The sequence below is a fragment of the Mesitornis unicolor genome, unplaced genomic scaffold, assembly GCF_000695765.1.
Source record: "Mesitornis unicolor isolate BGI_N332 unplaced genomic scaffold, ASM69576v1 scaffold19373, whole genome shotgun sequence".
Taxonomy (NCBI): Eukaryota; Metazoa; Chordata; class Aves; order Mesitornithiformes; family Mesitornithidae; genus Mesitornis; species Mesitornis unicolor.
The window spans coordinates 20,906-42,287 of record NW_010176929.1 but is presented as its reverse complement, the minus strand read 5'-3'; the positions used below and the strand labels follow the sequence as shown (position 1 = coordinate 42,287).

Sequence of the window (21,382 nt, the reverse complement as noted above, 5' to 3'; positions counted from 1 at the left end):
GCGAAGGAGACTCCACAACCTCTCTGGGCAGCCTGGTCCAGTGCTCTGTCACCCTCACAGTAAAAAAGTTTTTCCTCATGTTCAGATTGAGCCTCCTATGCTCTAGCTTGCATTTTTGTACAACAAAATGTGATTGAAAGGAAATATTAATAAGAATAATACTCAAATATGCATTTTCAGGATTTCATCATTCCGAATTTCTAATTTGCTGCAGGAGTTTCAAAATCCAGAAGAAAACTTTACTAAGTAATGATTAATTTAGGGTTAAATATTTAGGTACTTTCTCTTTTAAGCAATATAACTTCTCCCTACCCACTCATAAACTGATGCGAGAAATCAAATTAACATGAGAAAGAAGTGCTATGACACAGCAAAAAATAGAATCAAAGTAAACATCATTATTTCCTCTAATTTTTCCTCTAATTTAGGTTATAGGCAATTTCCCATCACATAAGTAATGTTAGTTCAATAATCTCAAGTTTTAATGAAGCTGGCAGTGTTTGCCATATTATATTCACGTTCAAATCACTGAAGATTGGAGATCTTGTACTCAGAATCACTGCCAGGACAGCAGCCCAACCCAGCCCATCAGCTGTCGTAGGCCACGAAGTCCATGTTACAGAGACCTTTGGGTCTCAGTTTCTGTCCTTTAATTGAAAATCATCCTAATCTCAAATCACATAACCTCTTCTGTGGTAGCTAAAGCTAGAAAGTTTGGAACCACAGAATTTATGTAACTGTTTTCTAGTACTATTTTATCTCTGGTTTTTCATTTGCAGCAGAAAAATGGATCCTGAATACCACTGTTTCCTTTGCTCTCCAGTAAAACAGCAGATTTTACTTGACAAAAAGAGTTAAAATTTTAAAACGTAATAAAACATTAAGAACTCTATGTTCCTTTTCAAGGCAGCGCACAGCACATGATTCTCCTTCGATTCCTTTGCAAACGCTGTCAAAAGCTTTTGCTTCTGCCTGCATGCTATGCCAGGCAGTTGTTATAACAAATTTCTGCTGAAGTTCTCTGTCTTCAATGACCAGAATAAAAATAATGATTCACTTGTCTGTTGAGAGTTTGAACACAGGATAAAAGACAACAGTTAATATTTATGAGATTCAGAGACAAACCTTTGCAGCAACTTCTAATACTGATGCTAACTGGACACCCAGGAGGAGAAAACAAATACAAGAACTCCTAAAATATGGTACCTCTTCCTGAAGATATCAATCTAGAAGACTAGGACACAGACTAGAAAAATCTTCCAAATTGGATTTGATATAGAATTAATCACTAATATCGGAGCAGGAGGGAAGGGAACATTCAGTATTTTAAGAGAGCAATCACTGAGCAAAGCTATACACAGAGATGACATCCACTGCCTGAAGGAGCCGGTGATCTAAGTTAGGATGACATTACAGGTCAATTTTGTATTTTTATATTTGCAAATACAATCTTTACATGAACTAGTTCTTCATAGTCCAAAATTCTTAAATAAAACAAATCCATGCACACTCATAACCATATACCAGGGCAGAATGTAAAATGTCTACTGCAGGATTCTAGTTACACAAAACCAGCTGTGTATAGGCGGTTTGCGTGGTTTTGGTTGTTTGGGGGTTTTTTTTGGTTGTTTAGTTTTGGTTTGTTTGCTTGTTTGATGTAACTGTAGTTAGTTTCTAAATACATTACATTCCTCTCCAATGCCTTTGCTAATAACTTTTAGCTGCACGCTGTTAAAGTATATGCTGCACTCAACGCTCAATTCAATTATTATTCCAGAGTAATGGCACCTTTAAATTATGTTAAACTAGAAAGGAACAGCCTTGCTTTCCCCAGTCAGGTGAAAGCATGCTTTTGCAGTACCTCTGAATTTTATTTTCCAGCATTTCGAATACCAAACACTTTCACTCCCTAACTGAGAAGACCCCAAGTCTAATCTTCCAGCATAAGTGACACACATTCATATTAGTGAAAATTACAATGCCTTCAAGACCCAAGGAGTCTCTGTGACAAGTATGCAGATGTGCTCCTTCCCACATACTGAAATCTTCCTCATCACCACCCACTCCTGGAAAATGCTGCTTCTTCATTTCTGTGATATCATTTCCCAGGAGGCCTTATTAAAACTTCCCTGGGAGAAATTCCTACAATCTTACATATTCTGAAGAGATAAAGATTTACTAAAGGTGCCTGCAACACAGATTTACTACCTTGGCTGAACAAAGTTTTAGTCTTTAAAATGGTCATCTTGGAGACAAACTCCATTTTCACACAAAATAATGGAAATATAGTGTTCACAAAAGCCCCTGAGACATATTAGTGAAGAAAAGATGAAAAATAAAATCTGTACTTCATCTGCTCATATAAAATTAAACAAGGAAAGCTCCTTGCTCCTTACACTCAGCAGATTCACTATACATGATCTCTGGCATATGCCCTGTCAAGGTTTCATCTTCCTCCATTCCCTTCTATTGAAGCTTATCCTAGAGAAGAAGTCTATATTCTGGACATCATACCCAAGATTATTAGATGTACTTATTCCTAATAAACATGAAAAACATTGATTGACATAAAACTACTGTTACAGACTGATCACAAAAGTGTTTCACATGGATATTCAATTTAGTTCTTCTAGAAACCAGCACCATCCTAGAAGCACACATTTGCACAGAGGATGCTACAGCTCCTCCACCCCAACAGATCAGATCTACAATGACACCAAACATGTCTTGTGCACCTTGCAAACCTTTACTGTTTGAAGAGGGGGAAAACCCCACTGATTTTTGTTTCAGCATTACAACAATAAAGAGACGGGAGCAGCTCGAGACACTGACAATCAGTTTAATATGTCAGCAGACATTATTAATCCCTTCAAGTACATCATTATCCAGAGGGGATGGATTTTCCAACTGGAACAAACTCTTTGTCCTCATATCAGAGGAGGTTTAGAATTTCACTCCACTTTTTTGGAGGTTTGCCCTAAAATATTCCCTTATCCTACGACTACCAAAACCCATCCACAAATATAATATACCAAAACAGAAGTGTTTTAATCCCATTCTGGCAGGGAGGTTGGACTGGATGATCTTTCGAGGTCCCTTCCAACTCCTAATATTCTGTGATATTCTGTGAATTACAGTAGTTTACACAAGACAAACCCACGACAGAAGCTTGAAGGCTATTAGACCATGCGCAATCTATGTATTCCTGACAAAAACACCTCCATGCATTTTAAGCAATTCTTTTCATATCTTGAAAGAAATAACCTATGTGAAGTATAAAATATTTGAGGTTATGCACACAACTGAGTACAATAAATGCTTGGTAGCCACATGCATCTATTGTCAAACACAAGATTAATTATTTCACAGAAAATACACAGATGATCTATTGGCTTTAAGGGACTAGAAGAAGTAAGTCTTTTAACACACTAATCCAACCCTGGCACAGAAGTGACTGACATTTCCTGTTTTCTGCTCAATGTTTTTCTGTAGAGACAACTGCTCAAGTCCCAGTTACAATAACCCTGTAACAAAGTAGAGCAATGGCACCTTACAAAATTACGGTTGTTCGCCACCAGTATCACTTTTCTTCACAATAAAATCCAAACTTTAGTGGATGGGTAATAAACACAGACTAGACAAGTTAATAAGTTATTACATGCCACTGAAATTACAACAAGATAAAACCCCATAATTATTGCAGTGAAACATAACCAAGAGATTAGGGCACTTGATTATGATTTCCCTGAAAATTGGAGGCTTCAAGTGTTTAGCCATAAATTAATGAAAAGAGCATCAGTAATCAAATTCAGGAAATGCGTTTTTCCAGGAAACCTTTTTTTCAGGTAATCCCAAATCTTAACAGAGATCCCATCAGCTGAACTTCCCTCCCATCTCCTGCTGTTTGTTACCTGGCCTGGTGCAACTCAAAAGCCTCTCTCCACACGGGTGTATGTGAGAAAAATCATCAGCTATTCAGTGCTCTAAAGGTCACATTAGATGAGCAAACTTATTTGCACAGTCTCCAAGAAGATTTGCAAAAGTAAGAGTCACTAAATTGCTCTTCAAGTATTACTCAAATGGCAGCACAGTAGATCTTGCTTGAAAAAATCTCTAACAACTGCAGTATTGCTAAATTGTAATTTGTTTTGACAACTAATCTTTGGATCCCTCTTTGCACTCCTACCCAGAAACCTTTTCTGCAAGAGCACGAATGCAGATACTAATTGCTCTCTAGGTGTGATTACTTTTAGATAGAACGAAATTAGCATCATGCTTTTTCCTAACAAGCACAGAGAAGATATTTGATCTTGTACGTGCTCTGACACATTTGGGAATATTTAACAATATTTTGGGCAGTTCCTTCAAGTTCTGAATTGACTTACAGTAATATTTCTGAGTTTAGCTCATTTTGTGCACAAGGTACATTTAGAGATAACTGAAAAATAAAAGCATGAGATTCGTTTCCAGATATAATGATGACACAGATCAGATTCATTTTCTAACTTCTGTTGTGTAGGAGATGCTGAAAAGCCCACAGGTACTGACAACACTTGAAAACACCCAGTGACAGATACAAAGCTTTCCCCACAGGCACAGCCTCTAAACCAGCTTCCACTGGGTATCTTCATGATAAATATAATAAAATCACAGAATGGTTTGGGTTGAAAGGGACCTTAAAGCTCATCCAGTCCAACCCCTGCCATGGGCAGGGACACCTCCCACCACACCAGGTTGCCCAAAGCTCCATCCAACCCGGCCTTGAACACTTCCAGAAAGGGGGAATCCAGAGCTACTTGGGGCCAATATTCTTACCTTCACACTGGCCACAACATACCTTGAACTGCTGATGACTCGTTGAACAGCCATCATGCACTATATCCACACTCACTTCATTATACCAGTCAGCACTACTGCTGCTAATTAGAAACCTAAACCAGCAAAACCAGTGAAGAAAACTTAGCAGTTTTCATGTCACTGTAGCATCAGTTTACTTACAATATTTCTTACTCTTGCAGCAGATAAACACACTACCGTGATTAATTGAGTAAAATATGGTTGAAGCTCAGAAACAAGTAAACCCATAGCCAGCCCCACAGCTCATGAAGACACCACAAGCTGCCTGAGTTTCACACAAACCTTTTGCTAGCATTAAAGCTGCACAGCGAGAGCAAGTGTTGCACGGAATACAAATACAAGAGTTTTTCTACAGTATAAAATGTTTCAGTGTTTAAAAATATGAAGTGCTGTTGCTCCCTACTTATTAGCAAGTCATGGCATATTGTCAATCTTTTTTTCTCTGGAGTTGATCCTTCTTGTCCACATTAGCAAACTACTAAGTACTGCTTCAAAAGCACAAAGGGAATGATCTTAATCTAAGCACCAGAAGCTTATTCTGTGACTGTGCTCTCATAAACCCTTCCTTACACTTTTTTCAAAATCCAGTGGAAATCCATTACTCTGAGTACTGGCTATCAAACACTACCCTACAAAACCTCTTTTTTTCCAATTACATATAAATAGTATAGAAATGAAACCTGCAATAAATTAAGTAAAAATACTTGTCATTTGAAAAACCCAAAACACAATAGCAGTTTTCATTTAACAAAATCTAACCTAATAAGCTTATATGCAAAAGACATAACTAAATGCAATTCAAAACAGCCCCAAATAGAAAAAGATGCTTTTCTAGAACAATAAAAAAAATGAATACATCAGAAGATAGTGACTAGTTGAGGTAAGGTCTTTCAAAAGGAAGCAAAGTGAAGAGAAGATAGCATGCAAACAGCATAAACACAAACACACCAAATAGATGTGCTAACAGACAAATTTATGAGACAGAAGTGTGATTCTCAGCAATCTGAATTAGAAAAAAGGCACAAAAGTCTCTGGAGAATTGCTCCCTCCCACTGTATCCGACTGTAAAATTCAGTAACAAGAGAGCTCTTCAATTGCCGCTCCAGAGTTAAACACCACAAAATATTTTCCTCCTGTGTTAACTCTTCTTTCTTCTTCTGAAGCCACAAAAGATTTTGCAGCATGCTCTGTATTTCAGCTGTTATCCCAGTAACTCACAGCTATTATATAGTCAGGGAAGGAAGAAGCACTAACTCAGGACTTGCGAGTTAGGATTATTACCATCTTCTCTGCCAGCCAAATTCTTCAAATATTGTACACAGATTTCCTGAATGTTACAGAAGCTCTAAAGTGACACTTGGGGATGAAGTTCTCACTCACTCAGCCCTTGCCAGCATCACAGGGGCACCATGCACTTACACCCCTAGCTCTGTACATTTACAGAATCACAGAATGGTTTGGGTTGAAAGGGACCTTGTAGATCATCCAGTCCAACCCCTGCCATGGGCAGGGACACCTCCCACCAGACCAGGTTGCTCAAAGCTCTGTTCAAGTTGACCTTGAACACTTCCAGGGAGGGAGCATCCAGAGCTTCCCTGGGCAACGTGTGCCAGTGTTTCACCACCCTCACAGTAAAGAGTTTCCTCCTATTATCTAGTCTAAATCTACCCTCTTCCAGTTTAAAACCATTACAGTATTACTATTTGCCCTTATAAAAAGTCCCTCCCCAGCTTTCCTGTAGGACTCCTTCGGAAACCGGAAGACCACAATGAGGTCTTCCCTGGAGCCTTCTCTTCTCCAGGCTGAACAGCCCCAACTCTCTCAGTCAGTCCTTGTAGGTGAGATGCTCCAGCCCCTGATCATCTCTGGACCTGCTCCAACAGCTCAACGTCCTTTTGTCGAGGGTGCCAGAACTGGACGCAGTACTCCAGGTGGGGCCTCGGTATTATTATTTGTATCTGGTATCAGCAGCAGCAGAGATAGAGGACATCAAAAACATACTCATGGCAGACCAAGCCACTTCAGAAAGTTTCTACTACTATTACAACTCCTTTTTTCTTTAAAAAATTGCATCATAGGTAGGGACGGGTGAGGGACGTGATCCCTTACTTGAGAACAGAAACATCCCATGCTCTTCCTCCTAACCCCTGAAGAAATACATATATTGATGTATGACTGCAATATTCCATTTCAGAATGATTCAGTTCAGAGAGAAAAAGCAGGTATATTAATGCATTAAAATTGTTTTATGTTAAAAAACCCAAAACATTAAAAAAACCAACTGAATTGTGTTTATTTGTTTTAAGTTGCAGATTTCAAGAGTTCCATTATGTTAAAAAATAAATTAAATGGAATTTCCATTACAACATAGGCCTTGAAGACAACTCCAGCACTCTGGGACACTGCTTACAGCTCAGTTACATCTCAGTACTAGAAAGCGCTGCAATGACAGACTCAGTGAGACTTTAACTTACATCATGTTAAAGCTGTAACCACCAACACTTACTGAGAAATTCATATACAAGATGAGCTGTGTTTCTAATCGTTATGATTAGACCTTGGCTAGAGATGATTTACAAAATGCACAAGGGGAGTTTTGAGTAGCCCCTTACAAAAGGAAGAAAAAAATAAACCACAAGAGCATGATTTAAATGTGAAGCATTAGAGTTATTTTTGAGTTTCAATGTCATGTTCTTTAATACAAAGATATTCTCTGAACATATTTAAATTAGTGGAGGAAATGACGGAAAAGGAAATACAATCATCTGAATAGTCGAATCTGTATTTTAATAAAAGCCTTAACTGAAAGCCTCTATTTTCTTCTACATTTTCATTTTTTTGATCATCATGCAAAAATAGCATAAACGTACATTAGAAAACTGAGATGTGCATCTCATCTTCACTGTGGTAGAGAAAACCAACAGACCTCTAAAAGAAATATAGGCCGAAAAAACCCAACCCAGAAACATGTGTGCAATACATATTATGTAATGGTATATATATACACTTTAATTAACAGAATATTCCATATACAACTCTAGACCAAAGTGAGATTTGCTCTCTCAATATACAAGTCTAATCATATTCCCTAGGGTTTCTTTTGAAGACACTGGTGCACATTATGGCCATTGGCAAACTGGTTAAGTCTAGAAAGGAATTTCTTATTTATGTACAAATGCATAAGCTACAGCAATCAATCAAGGATAACAGAAAAGGGGGTATGAACAACACTGAAATCCTGCAGCGCAAAGGTAACCTAGATTTGCCCAAACTGTGTATATGACCTGACAAAGTCATTGGGACAACACAGACGCTACCCCTTTCCCTTTCACGCGAAGGACACTTGAAATACAGTGCTGATTTTAAAGATATTGTTTTAAAATCACAATGAAAGTTGAATGTGCAGTATGTTAGGAAACAGTATGAGCGCTTTGCAAGCAGACTGCTACTTACTTCTCAGCACTTTTCAATATAGTATTTTGTTTGGTTAAAAAGAGTCCTCTGCTATTTCTCTTCTAAGACTGTACTAGAAAATAGATGCCCTTGGAGAATATTCAATACATTTTCTTAACAATATTAAGCTTCAGACATAATTTACAGCTAAGTTCTTAAACACAATTAAATTACCCTAGCAACAACTTTCTTACAGACACTGTCAGATATTAAAGTAACTGCACTGTATTCCATTTAGAAAATCCAACTGGTTTGTCTGATCACAAATTTAACTGAACATAGTTAATATAAATAATGCTGTATTTATAGCATAAGCATACAGCTGTGCTGCTAGCTGAACAAACTGCTTTGTTAGAGAGTACCTAACTGCCAAAAAACCCAACCACTCAATTTTACGACCCTTTTCAATCACATTGTCTTAATCATTTTGAGAGGTGCTGTGAAGCAGCTCGTGCAAATTAGCAAAAAAACAGAGGAGATTTCAGGAAGGGAGAAGTCTTAGGAATAAGCTGGGAGAGAGATAAGCAAGGACCTGGGCCTTCTAAAGCATTCCAATTCCACAGATTCGAAAGCAAAAATTAGGTAAAGATAACAGCTTCCCCCTCCCTGGAAGTGTTCAAGGTCAGGTTGGATGGGGCTTTGGGCAACCTGGTGTGGTGGGAGGTGTCCTTGTCCATGGCAGGGCTTGGACCGGACGAGCTTTAAGGTCCCTTCCAACCCCAACCATTCTGTGATTCTGTATACGCAGCACCTCAGTAGAAGGTTCAAGTTCAGTGGAGATGGGGAAGACCACACAGTCACCCTTCTCTTCCTCAACCTAGGGCTTAAAACACTTTTGCTAATACTTGTGCTAAACTCCCAACCATACACCCACAATGAATAGCAAATAACAGTGCAGCAAACTCTGCTCCATAAAATATTATTTCAGTGCATTTTTGTCAGATAAACCATAGGCTTTGTACATAACTCACTGTCCTGGTTTTGTTGGGACTGCACTGTAGAATTCCCTTTTAATGTTTCAGCAATGTTCCCTTTAACGAACACAAGTTGATATTGTAGCTTTGGCTGGGAAGAGTCACATTCTTTACAGAAGCTGGTATGTCTTTTTTATTTTATTCTTGCTGACAGATATCTACGTTTTGCAAGGTTTTGCCTGCACCTAAGGTTACAGTTTCTTTTTATTTATTTATTTATTTTTCTTATCTCAGTGCAAGAGAAAGGGGGGGAGCAGGAAGCAAAAGCCCAGGACTCTGGGACAGGTGACCCACGACAGATGACCCTGGTCTGATCCAAGCTGACCAAAAGATGTATTCTATCCCATAAACGTCACACTCATTATAAATTGGGGAGTTTGCAGGTGATGACCCCTTCCTCCTGCTCCTTCAGCCCCTTTGATCCTTCCTTTCTTCTCCATGATGGCAGCCCATCTCAGTTCCTGAGGCTCACCTTATCACATTTTCACTGGTGTATAGCCAGCAGCTGCTGTGAGTTGAGTTTAACTTTGGTTGCTTTATTATCGTTGTTCCTATTCATGTTACAATTAACTGGCATTATTATGAAGAAGTTTAGTTTGGTTTAGCTATTAAATAATCTTTACCTCAACTGATGAGTTCTTTACTTTTAATCTTCCAATTCTCTCCACGATCCCACCAGTGAACAAACTGCATGATGTTTCAGCTGCTTACCAGGTTAAACCATGACACTCACATGCAGTAAATCACAGACATAAAGGACCTTAAACACAGCAGTAAGTATTAACTTCTTGGAAATCAATATTTTTGCTCTGCTAACGGCAATAGCATTTTAATCAATAACAGCCACATTCTAGCAGCAGCTAGACTTTTAGTTTATTTTGCTTGGAGTCAAAAAAACTCCAACCAACAAACCTTTAAATGCTCACAGTTTATGATTTCCTTGTGATATTAGATATTGTATGGAAAGTAGGTTTTCAGCCTGTTTACTCATCTCTCTCTTTGGATGCGGCATTCCAGTGTCCATTCTTCAGATAGCTACTACTTATTTAAGGAGATTTAAAACACATGGATCCCTGGACCTTGTCTTCTGCAAGCAGTAGCACAGAAGGTGAAAGCAGAACCAGCTTCAGTAAATCATCAAATGGCATTTCCCACAGGATTAGCTGCAAATAAATTAACGCACTTGGGGCAAAACAAAGTTTGGAAATAACACTTTTGCATACATGAAGAATCAGAAAACACCAGTGAGATGGAAAACATTGTTGGGTTTTGAGTTTGTTTATAGTGCTTTGTTTTTCTGAAACAGCAGTCTTACAGCTGAAGACAACGTACATCACTTCTAAAGAGTACAGGTTGGCAATACTCTTCTCTAAAATAAGGAACATAATTTATGATTCAGGATCGAGAAAGGAATTTGGGAAAGCTAATGAAAACCAAGACTGCTACCGCAGGGTAACAGAGTGCATGGACAAAACTGATCATTACCTTGTAGCTTTTCACTTTCCTATAATATGTAACTAGAAAATATAGGTTACACTTAAACACAGGACAAAGCAATGGCATAGTTTATAACCCACCCAAAAGAGTGGTAGTTACATAATAAAGCATATTTAATCAGAAACCAAATTATTTATATTTCAGTCCAATGATTTTTTTCTTTTAACTAAATAATCCCCCCCACACCAAGCACAAAGCTAAGACTAATATTAAAATCATTAATTTCTGGCATTTATCTTAAAGTTACCTTGGTTCTTAAAAATAATTTATTCATTAGAGCTTACTCCAAAAAATATATTCGCTAATCCTAATGGATGCAGTTAGTGCTTAAATAAAATATATCAACATCAGTCCTAAAGATACTCAAGAAGCTCCCACAAGTGATTAATAGTTTTACATAAAAACCTACACAGACTGAGGTACTGGAACAACAGCAGATTAAATCGGGGGTAGTATTTTAAAATTAAATGATGGCACAGTAGCTCTCAAAGTTGCAAAGCAGTAGCTATGAACAGAATATAAACTTCTACATTTATGCAACAACGTACCTTCTTTAGAAACACCCTTAGACGATATGGGACATGACACAACAATACTACCAATAAATGCAATACTTTTTCATTAATACTTTAACATAGCCAGAAAGATATTTTCTTTATTTAATAAGTTTCTGCAGCTTCTTGGTTGTATCTTTTCAATAAAAATTTAAAACCTCCAAATGCAATTTAATTCAGTGGAGGTATACAAATGAAGATGGATTTTTCTCCTTTTCCTTAGGAAATAACTGTTTCACTGTTTCAGATGTCTACAAAACACAACAGATGCCTTAGAGGTTAAATATGTATGTGCATGGTTAAAGGATTCTCTTTGGAATGCAGAATGAATGTCTAGAAAAAAAATAGTGAGTAATATAACGAAAATTTGGACAGGAAAGATGAAATGGTTAAGCAAGTGAAGGTTAAAAACAATGGCTGGTACATTATGACCAGAAGGAACAGGTCAACAAGCATCTCTGGGGGTTTTTGTGGAAAGCCACAGTTCTCAGTTGCTCCACAGGACTGGAAAAAGATGGTTTTCCAATTTCCCTCTGCCATCCACTCATTCCCACTGCCTCCTTCGTACCAGCACACCAGCGCTCAGAAAACCAAAGGCAAGAAATTACATCAGATGAAAATTGTTTTTTTCAGCATGTTATGGCCAGCACAAAGGAGGACAACTACACAAAGGGTGGCTCTACCCCTTTCAACGGATGCACAAATTTATAACAGATTAAAATTCCCATGTGACCACAACCTGAGCAGACAGATGATATTTAACATTTCAACTACATTAAGATCTGTTCCATCCCAGCTTCATCCCTTGCGTTCCACCTACTTTTGATCCTACTTCGAGACTGTAAGACTCAAATCCTTAGAAACAAACTGTGAAAAGCAGCAATATTCACCCACATAGGAGTTAAATTCCATTTTCTCTTCTGCCAGCAGAGGTGACTCAGGCTACAGATTTCCTTTTTAAATCTCACATTCCTTCTCTTAATTTTAAAATAGATAAAGCCTTCAGAAACTCAGCCAACTATCTAAAGTACAGTAACTAACTGGAGTTCCTCATGCTTTTTCTCATGATTTTCACAAGTGCATAAACCATTGCTGAAGCACAGACTGAAGTTTTACATTTGCAGCTACGGAGAGTTACTGCACTTGACACCAATCGAGCAAAATCTGAAAAGTATTTTATGCAATTTGTAGTGTGCTGCGTTATTAACTCTCTAGTAACCTAGTTTAAATACTTCCTGCTACTTTCATAGCACCATTTATCCTCTATACCACACATCACTCCAAGCAAGCAACATTTCCCCTCAGCACATTCCCTGCTAAGAGGAAGCATCATTTAGTAAAGGTGTATTTAGTTCTAAAGGCCAGAAGCTGCCCTTGATGGAGAACAGAAAGAAAACACTACGCAGTGCAACAAAAAGTGTACAAAATCAGCAGCAGCTTTTCCAGAAATACTTTACCTTGAATTTCATTTCACAGAGCAGCTCCTTCAGAAGTACCACCTGCTTTTCCTTATTACCTGAGACAGTGGGTGCAACCCTTCAGAGCACTGCAGAGCAGCTACACAGGCACAAGCTGCATCTTTAGGGAACAGTCTGTGGCAAGACAGAGGCCAGGCATGGTCCTGCCTGACCCCACAAACCTATAAAAATCCCAAGTGGCACAGAGGGGTACATATCCAATGGCTGAACACAGTCCATTCTGACACAAGGTCCAGAGGACTTTAAACAAATTTGCAGGTAGCAGATTCACAATAAAAAAATGGAACAGCATAGTGCTTTGTATCACATGTAGTAAGCTGTGGAACTCCTTCTGGATCCTAAAATTTTATATACTTAAAAGAAAGAACGAAAAAAGTATAAAGTCATGGAAGAGAAATTCAGCACGGCTATTAAAGATCAAGTTAACACCTTTATTCTGCCATAGTCTGAGCTGCAAGTTATTGGAGACTGGGAGATGGTACTGGGGAAGGTATCCCTGCATCCCTGTCCTTTTCCTGCACTCTTCCCTTGTCATCTGCTATCGGCTACATCAGAAAAGACCCCAGGCTTTTATCAACTTCTGGACTACCCCAGTACAGCTGTTCTTCCACTCACTAATGGTATTTCTGTTATGTAAGCAGCAACAAGAAGGAATTCACAGTAGATAACCATATATGCACAATACCAAGGAACAGACAAACCTCGGCAAAAGACTGGAAAAAAAACCCCAAAAACCACTGTAGCAAACTAGGACAATTTTTCCTCCTCATCCATATTGCTTTTGTTTTCTTCAGATCTATATATCAGCTATCACTGCATAAATCCCAAAAAGCTATTTACATATAGAAGGGGGAGGACTTTCTGAAAGGTTTAGTAACAATTTACTAAGGTATTAACAGAGCAATTATGTTCATCAGACAAATTAAATGTTTCATAATTTTGGTTTTTAAATGTACGTAGCCCTTTGACATTAGTCCACATTTCACAAATTATATTGATGTGCTCTAGCAAAATCAAATTATTTTTAAACTTATAATAACCAATTTGTTCAAATTTCCACTGTATATTTTAGAGTATGTCCTAAACTGAAACAAGAACAAAAGCAGACTGTTTCATATACAGACTGGGGAATGTTTGTTTTTACAATCATAGAAAAAGAAAAGCTGTGATTTATTGCTAGTCTGAACAAGGACAGCTGTTTGATACTGTATCTTTTGCCCTTAACCCACCAAGAGTGAAAGTCAATTAACTTCTTTATATTATCACAGAACATCCAGTTTTACTCAGTGAATAGAAACTTACTGAACTAATGCATCTAATTGAAACACCAAAAGTATAAAGCCTTTTCAGAAAGCCATTTTTAAATAATACGCATAATCCTTCACAGAAAAATGAACTGTTATTAAGCTCACTCCTAGTTTTTTAAGAGTAACATTTTAAATACAGATTTTCTTTATACATATATTGTTTTGGAAAGAATCTTGATGCATCATACACTGAGGAAATCCACCATGCTGAGTTCAGCCCTTTACTGATCTCCTCACCGATGATGACAAGGTATGCTGGATTTGTGAAGTATCTACCTTAACACAGAATATTTTGACCAAAAAAATAGTAGAATTTATTGGTGAATATCTACTGGGCAAATACAACAAAATTCCTGTTTATATCATCATAGGTTCAGATTAAATTGAAGGTAGGGAAAACAGAAATAGTAAAAGATGTGGTAGTGATGTTGTCTTTAAGTAAAAAAGTTTTGTTTCAATTGCAACAGCTTTTATGGAACTGCAGCTCAAAATGTCCCTGTTCATAAACCGGTGGAACAGAAACACAATTTCTGTTTCCATTTCTGAAATCCATTTCTCACCTTAGTTAGAGACACCTACAGGCCAGGCAAGCCACGATACTTACATTCCCATGCCCACAAGTCCTCGTGAATTCACAAGAGGATATTGCAGGATTCTATTTTTGCCTTGGCTTATTGCAAGTTACCAGTAGGCAGTGAGAACAGAGTAAATCCTACACCTGGCAACCGCAGCCTTTCAGAGCTTTCATGAACACGGCATTGTGCGGCGCTCTGGAAGCCAGCATTGCTCAGAATGCCAAGGGCTGCACTGGAGCAGGGCTGAAGGCTGGACACAAAACAGAGCAGCAGCAAAGGAAGCTGTGTGCAACCATGCAAAAAAAATCTGATTGCCGATTTGTATTCTGCCTGAATACAAGGAGGAAAGTAAGAAAACCTCCAGCTCATTCACATGAGGAATATAAATAGAAGATTCAGTAAAGAACTATTTTTCTAAGCGTTGGCATTTGGAACATATTCAAACTCTAGTTATATACTGAATAATCATAAATGGCAACACTTCGTATTCACAAAATTGGAGAGTTCCAAAATTTGGAAATAGACTGGTTTAATGCCAATATTACATACACTTTATGTAATGAACACAAATAGAAATCATAGTTAAGGAGACATAATACAGTAAGTAATGGCAACTGTAGATAACTATCTCCCATCACGGTGGATGTGATTGCAGGGTACATTTCACAATAAGTTATAAAAAGATGAAAGGCCCACAGACAAGGAATTATTTTACAGACATTCAACTGACGAAGTCATAGGAGCCAAGGAAAAGATTGGTGTTAAGGAAATAATACAAACAGAGAAGCAAAATAAGCAGCACAGTGGAAAAGCATTTAAACACACACCACAACAAGGAAAAGATTATGCAGATTTGCAATCCAGAACGTTTTCAAAGGATATTTATTACTTGCATCTCTCTCTTCAGGGACAACAAAGCCACCTTAGAGAGCGTGGGAAGGAAACTCTACCTAAGTGAAACTTTGCTGTTGTTTAAAGGAGGAAAAGCAAACAAATAAACAACTCTCACCAGACATTTGTGCCACTCCTTAAAATAAAGGCCATATCTATAGCCACAAGTAGAGCACAATATTAGGATAGGATCTGGAAAACAAAACGTACTCTATCCACTTAAGATAGATCTCAGACAGGTTTACTCCAGATCAGATCTGATCTACTCTGTGTAGAGTAGACTGCTCGGTAGCAGTTGGGAGCGCATTTTCCAGTTTATTTTCATTTAAAAGTAAGACAGGTTTGTCTACTCTAAAACTGCTCCATGACATGAGAGACAGCATAACAAGAAAGATAATTAGGAATTTCACTTCAAAACAACACTCAAGCTCCAAATTAGAACACAGCAAACACTGCTGAAAATTGAGACCAATATCAAAGACTTCTTGTTATGAGTCTGATTTTGAGAGGGGGATACAGTTAGACTACCATATGCTTACTCATCCTTCAGTTCTCTGAATTCTGTGCTCATTTCAACACAAAATTGTGCCCATCCATTGTTCCATGAAAGTGGGAACTCTGGGTTATAGGCTGTGCAGAAAAGGGCAGCTATCACTAGCCCACTACAGGAAGAGGAAAGAAGCCCTCATGGTATTCGGTATGATCTTCAGAGGGCTCCACCAGAAAAAAATAAAATAGAATATGCAAAACCAAAAGTGATACTTGCTACATCTCAAAAAGGATTTGTTATCTTTAGGTATATGATTTGCTAAATAAATTTCTTTTTAATTGAAATCTACAAAAAGCCACACTGCCATGCTGGATACATCCCAAGTACAAACTTTGTACTATTTTTAGCCACACTCAAAAGAAAGCAGAGGAAAAAAGACAACCACACACACACAAACTCCAGTTACAGGTTGATTCCAGTAGTTTGATAAAGGTCCTCACCAGCCTAATACTAGTCCTGTTTAATATCTATCGGCTTAATATCACTCACAGACATCTCCATGCAGTATGCACGCACTCCAGCTGCTGGCACCCCAAGGCACATGGGCCCCCATGGGGTGACTTCAGTCTTGGTCTGACACTGGCACTTGTGCTTATAGACACCCACATATAGAAGAGAGTCCCCTCACTCAGGAAAACATGACGAGCCCCTTTTTTCCCCCCCCGTCCTGCTGTTCTCCTATGCTTGCTCCTCCCCAAACCATCTCAAATCCTCCCTTTCCCTGCCATTCCCATAAATATTCCACAGTAAGTCCTGAGTAACTCCACAATGCTCTTCCTCTCTATCCTATAATGAGTCTCACAGAGCTGATCACCTTTATGTGACAGACTCGGGAAAAGCCAGGTCATGATGTTGCATTTCTCAGATTATTTAGGATTTCTCCACCTGTCACTGTTCCACAGGGTTCCCCACCACTTAAAACTAAAGCCAAAGATAACTGCACCACTGTACACTTTGTATCTCAAATACCCATGAGTTAAGACACTGTGATATAAAAACATGAATTTTTATAAAAATTTATTTTAAAGAAACATACTAGGATGTACATGCCATTCCCTATCCCCTCAAAAAAAAAAAAAGAGAAGAAATTAATTTGTAACAGTGATCAACTTGCCTTGACAATCAATGACAGCTTTCCCATAAGTGGTATAGTCAAAAAAGATTAAAAAAATCAAATGTAAGTCAAATACTTCAGCAAAGGCTTAAGTATTCTCATTTATATTAACAAAGTGCCCAAGCACAGGCCAAGCTCCTCTGGGGTAAGAGCTCTGCAAGCGCTGAACAAAGCCTCTGATCTGACAGAGGCAACACATGAAAGAAAATGAAGACGCTTTCTTACACAAAGAAGGGGTACAACAAGACAGTACATGAGAGCACAACACACAGCACTTGTTTTCAAGTCTCTGCTGATATCATGAAAGAGAAATATGCAATATTTGAGCACACTCATAGGGAGTCCCTAGCAAGCATAAGAGATACTACAGAAGTCAAAGGAGTTCCCTTTAAGTTTACAAGCAAATGAGCACAAGAGGCCTGAGTCAAGGATAGATACAAGTGGAAGACAGCAAGAAAGAGGCAACAGGTTAAGAAAAAGTGGAAAGCTGCAAGGTTACTCCTCCTCCAGAGAAAAATCAAATTCTTAAAGGTCTTTTCCAACCAAGTGATTCTATGATTCAAACAGCTGAAGGCATAAACACAGGCCACCACAGTTATTTCAGAGGAATCACAAGCCAACCATTTCCCATGAGACCAATCCTCAAGATAACACATTCTTCATCTGTATCACAGACCAATGAATTTGTCATGGACTACATTAAAAAAAATCTACATAATAATCTTTGCAAAAACAGAGAATCTCACCCTCACCAAGTTCAGAACTTGGCAAGATTCACAAGCTCTAAGATGCTGCATTTCACATGACTCTGAAAGTGCTATGCCATTAAAAGTACTCCACCTTTGGTAATACTTGTTTGAACTTCCTGACCTGAAAGATCTACAGCTCACTCATGCAGGTACTTTTTGTCTTTTTCTCTGCCTGCTGTTCAGGATCTCTTGCCTCCTCTCTTTTCTGAATCCTTATGTTGGTCTAACCTCACCCAGCACACCTTGTCTTTCTTCCATCCAGTCTGTTCCTCCTCCCACTTTCACTTTAACAACTTCACAGCATTTTTCCTCACATCTACATTATTCCCATTATCTGTTTGTCCATCAATCAGCTACAACTCTTCTGGCTGAGAGCTCAGTAAAAGTTAATTTTTTTTATTTTTTTTTAAAGTAAGTGAATTCTACTATCTACCCAAACAACCCACAGACAGGTAACACATATTAACACACTTTTTAGAGAAAGGCAGAACAGCCAGAGAACATGTCACGTACTCACAGACTAACCAAACAGTTGAGTGAATTAATAGATTAACTGACCACAAATTTAGAAGAAACAAATATGATAAAATACAAACTTAAATAATGTGCAGTTAAATAAAGGTCACCATTGTTAAGTTGCTATCTTCTATTTTTAAAATTTTATTCAAGAAATGGTTTCCCAGTTAGACAACCCAAATCCATACACCCTGTCTTCAGCTTTGACTGTGAAACTCTGAAAAGCAAAGATTTAGGTTTTGGCCTGTAATTATGAGTTCCACAATTAACTTGTTCAAGCGTACATGTTTCATACTCTTAATATTTACAGTAAGACTTTTTAAATGATTAATAACTAAATTCCAAGGGTTATTTAAGATTGTTCATTACACTCAGTTACCGTAAATTCCATTCACAAGACAACAGAGCAAGACTTCATGGTCACTCAGGTAACAACACATGTTGACTTGCATGCATGCTTTTACATTCAAGAACTGTAAAACTATAAAAGAACTTCATTGTAACATCACTAATTTCACAACAATTATTAGCAACTTTACTCTTCTCAATTGTCCTGTGAGATTAAGAACTAAAACTTCCTGGGAAATTTGTGGTAGTATAACTTTATTTTGGCTAGGATATTTAATTTATAAAGTGTTATTCCTATCATGAAGCATCACCCATTTCAACTGAACAAGTAATTCAGAGAATCCTCATCCTTATAAGAAAGCCAGCCTTTCTATGATACAGTAGTATCGTCTGAGACCTTCAAGTGTCATTTAAAGTGCAGTAAACTATCACAGATTCCTGGAGTTAGGTTAAGTAGGGGATTATAAAGTGCATACTGGAGGTCTTAGGAACCTTGGGTTAAAAAAAATAAATCTCAGTTATATCCTAAGATTTGTTAAACTGAAACAAAAAGCAGACCAAAACAACTAGCTGGAGGCAATTCTCTACTATAAAAAGGATTTTCCAAAGGTGCACGCATGAAGCTACCATAGGATACTTTTCTAGTATACATTTCCAAAATTCATAGCTAAAAACCAAATACCTTGTGTGCCTCTTAATTTCACAGTTGAGTAGTACAGCAGCTAATGTAAAACCCCAAAAGTAATGATCTTCCCCCCAGTTCTCACAAGGCAAAACTCAGTGCTGGTTCTACTGTTGCAAAGAATCCAAAGTACCTTCCTGCTTGGTAAGTGAACAGCTGATATAAAGTTGTCACTCCAAATTAAAACAGACTCTTATTAAAAGACTTTGCATTTTAGAAATACTGCATTTGAAGGGACGATCCCACAGCACTCTGCCTCTCTGACCACAGAAACTAGCATAGACAGTCTATTCAAAAGCAAGGATGTCAAAACCATACCACGATTTGGTAGACAGAAACAACACTATTTGAAATCAACTTCTCCCCTTAATGTCTCATAGAACACAGATGTCTTGGCAAGGCTGGCACTATAAAAACAAACCCCAAGCTATTCAACCAGCTGCTTTGGTTTTGTTATGCCTGAGCAGTCACAGGCTCAGTTGAGACCTCTCTTCTGTTTACGCCTTCAGTCAGGATAAAGGTTTTTGTTGTGTATTAGCATGAGCAGCAGTTTTTAAAATGATTTCTTGCGATACGGAGAAACAAAACAAGTCCTGTAGAAATAATTCACCCAAATTAATAAAAATAAAAGCAAGTCTTGAAAATCAGTAAGTTTATTAATAATGTATGAATGCCCATTGACCATAAAATTTAAGTTGGGTTATTTTTTTCCAAAACCTTAGATATTTAACCAACATACAGTATCTTACAAGGTAGTTTAGCTCACATTTTTACAGGTTACCTTCCATTAACAGCACTGTACAATCACTGCAACTACCTAACTTACTGGCCTTAACTGCATCTGTACCGTAGCCTCCGAAGCAGCATTATGACCAGAAAGTACACTTTCTAAATCACTTAGCAGTTCCCAAGCAACTCACTTGTTAGGAGAAACATTATTTTCAAAAACTACCAAGAGAGGCAGTAAAACACACGTACCTTAAAGCTATCTTTTAGACACTCGAAAGATGAAACATAATTCTCAGGTCAGAGCCCAGTGGATCCAAACTGCTGGCAGAAAGGAATGAAAAACTAGCTGCCCACTATTTTGCTTTGCCTGTAAATATTATCATCTGAGCCAAGAAGAACAACACATCTGTGTGGTCTTAACATCAAGGAAGGGATCACCGGTACAGTTACTGTATTACTGAACTAAAAGCAGAAATTTTTCATCCAACACTGGCATCAGTAAACACAAAGGAGTAATTTTTTAACAGGTTGTGCTACAACTCATCATAAATCACATAAAATAGGGAATATTTGCAACAAAATCATTACTACTATATAACATAAATATTTCTTCTGAATTGTAGGTCTTATTATACATTAAAAATACCCTTAAAACACATGAGAGAGTTCTTGAATGACTTATTCTTTTCCAAGATGAAGCTTTTGTTACAGTTATGTTCAAAACAATTGAATATACCTGATCTTGAGAGAAGAAACACAATTATGGGGAAAGTAATGCTTTGGTGTTTTTCGTTTTGCTTAAATGTTCATTCCACAGATCCCTTCATACATGATCAGCAGGTATGGGTTACTGTCTTCTGTCATAAGCTTAGGAAAAAAGCTGGAGGTCAGTTACTCCAATAACTGCAGACCCCACTGTGGCTAGACTTAATTCAATGCCTGTAATGGTACGTATTTTTCCTGTTCAATACCTTGTATAGCATATAATTGTTTGTGTACAGAGCAACAGCATCTGTACCATACGGTTTCCTGTGTGACCTGGTCTAGGTGATCCTGCTCTTGCAGGAGGGGTGGACTGGATGATCTTTCGAGATCCCTTCCAACTCCT

General features: G+C 37.9%; 1 protein-coding gene across 1 annotated transcript in view; it reads right to left on the bottom strand.

Annotated features, from left to right (window-relative positions):
• LOC104538633 (arf-GAP with SH3 domain, ANK repeat and PH domain-containing protein 1-like) overlaps positions 1 to 21,382 on the bottom strand; it is a gene marked incomplete at its 3' end in the record, with an annotated part of 70,786 nt that overhangs the window by 28,607 nt on the left and 20,797 nt on the right. The window lies entirely within an intron of this gene.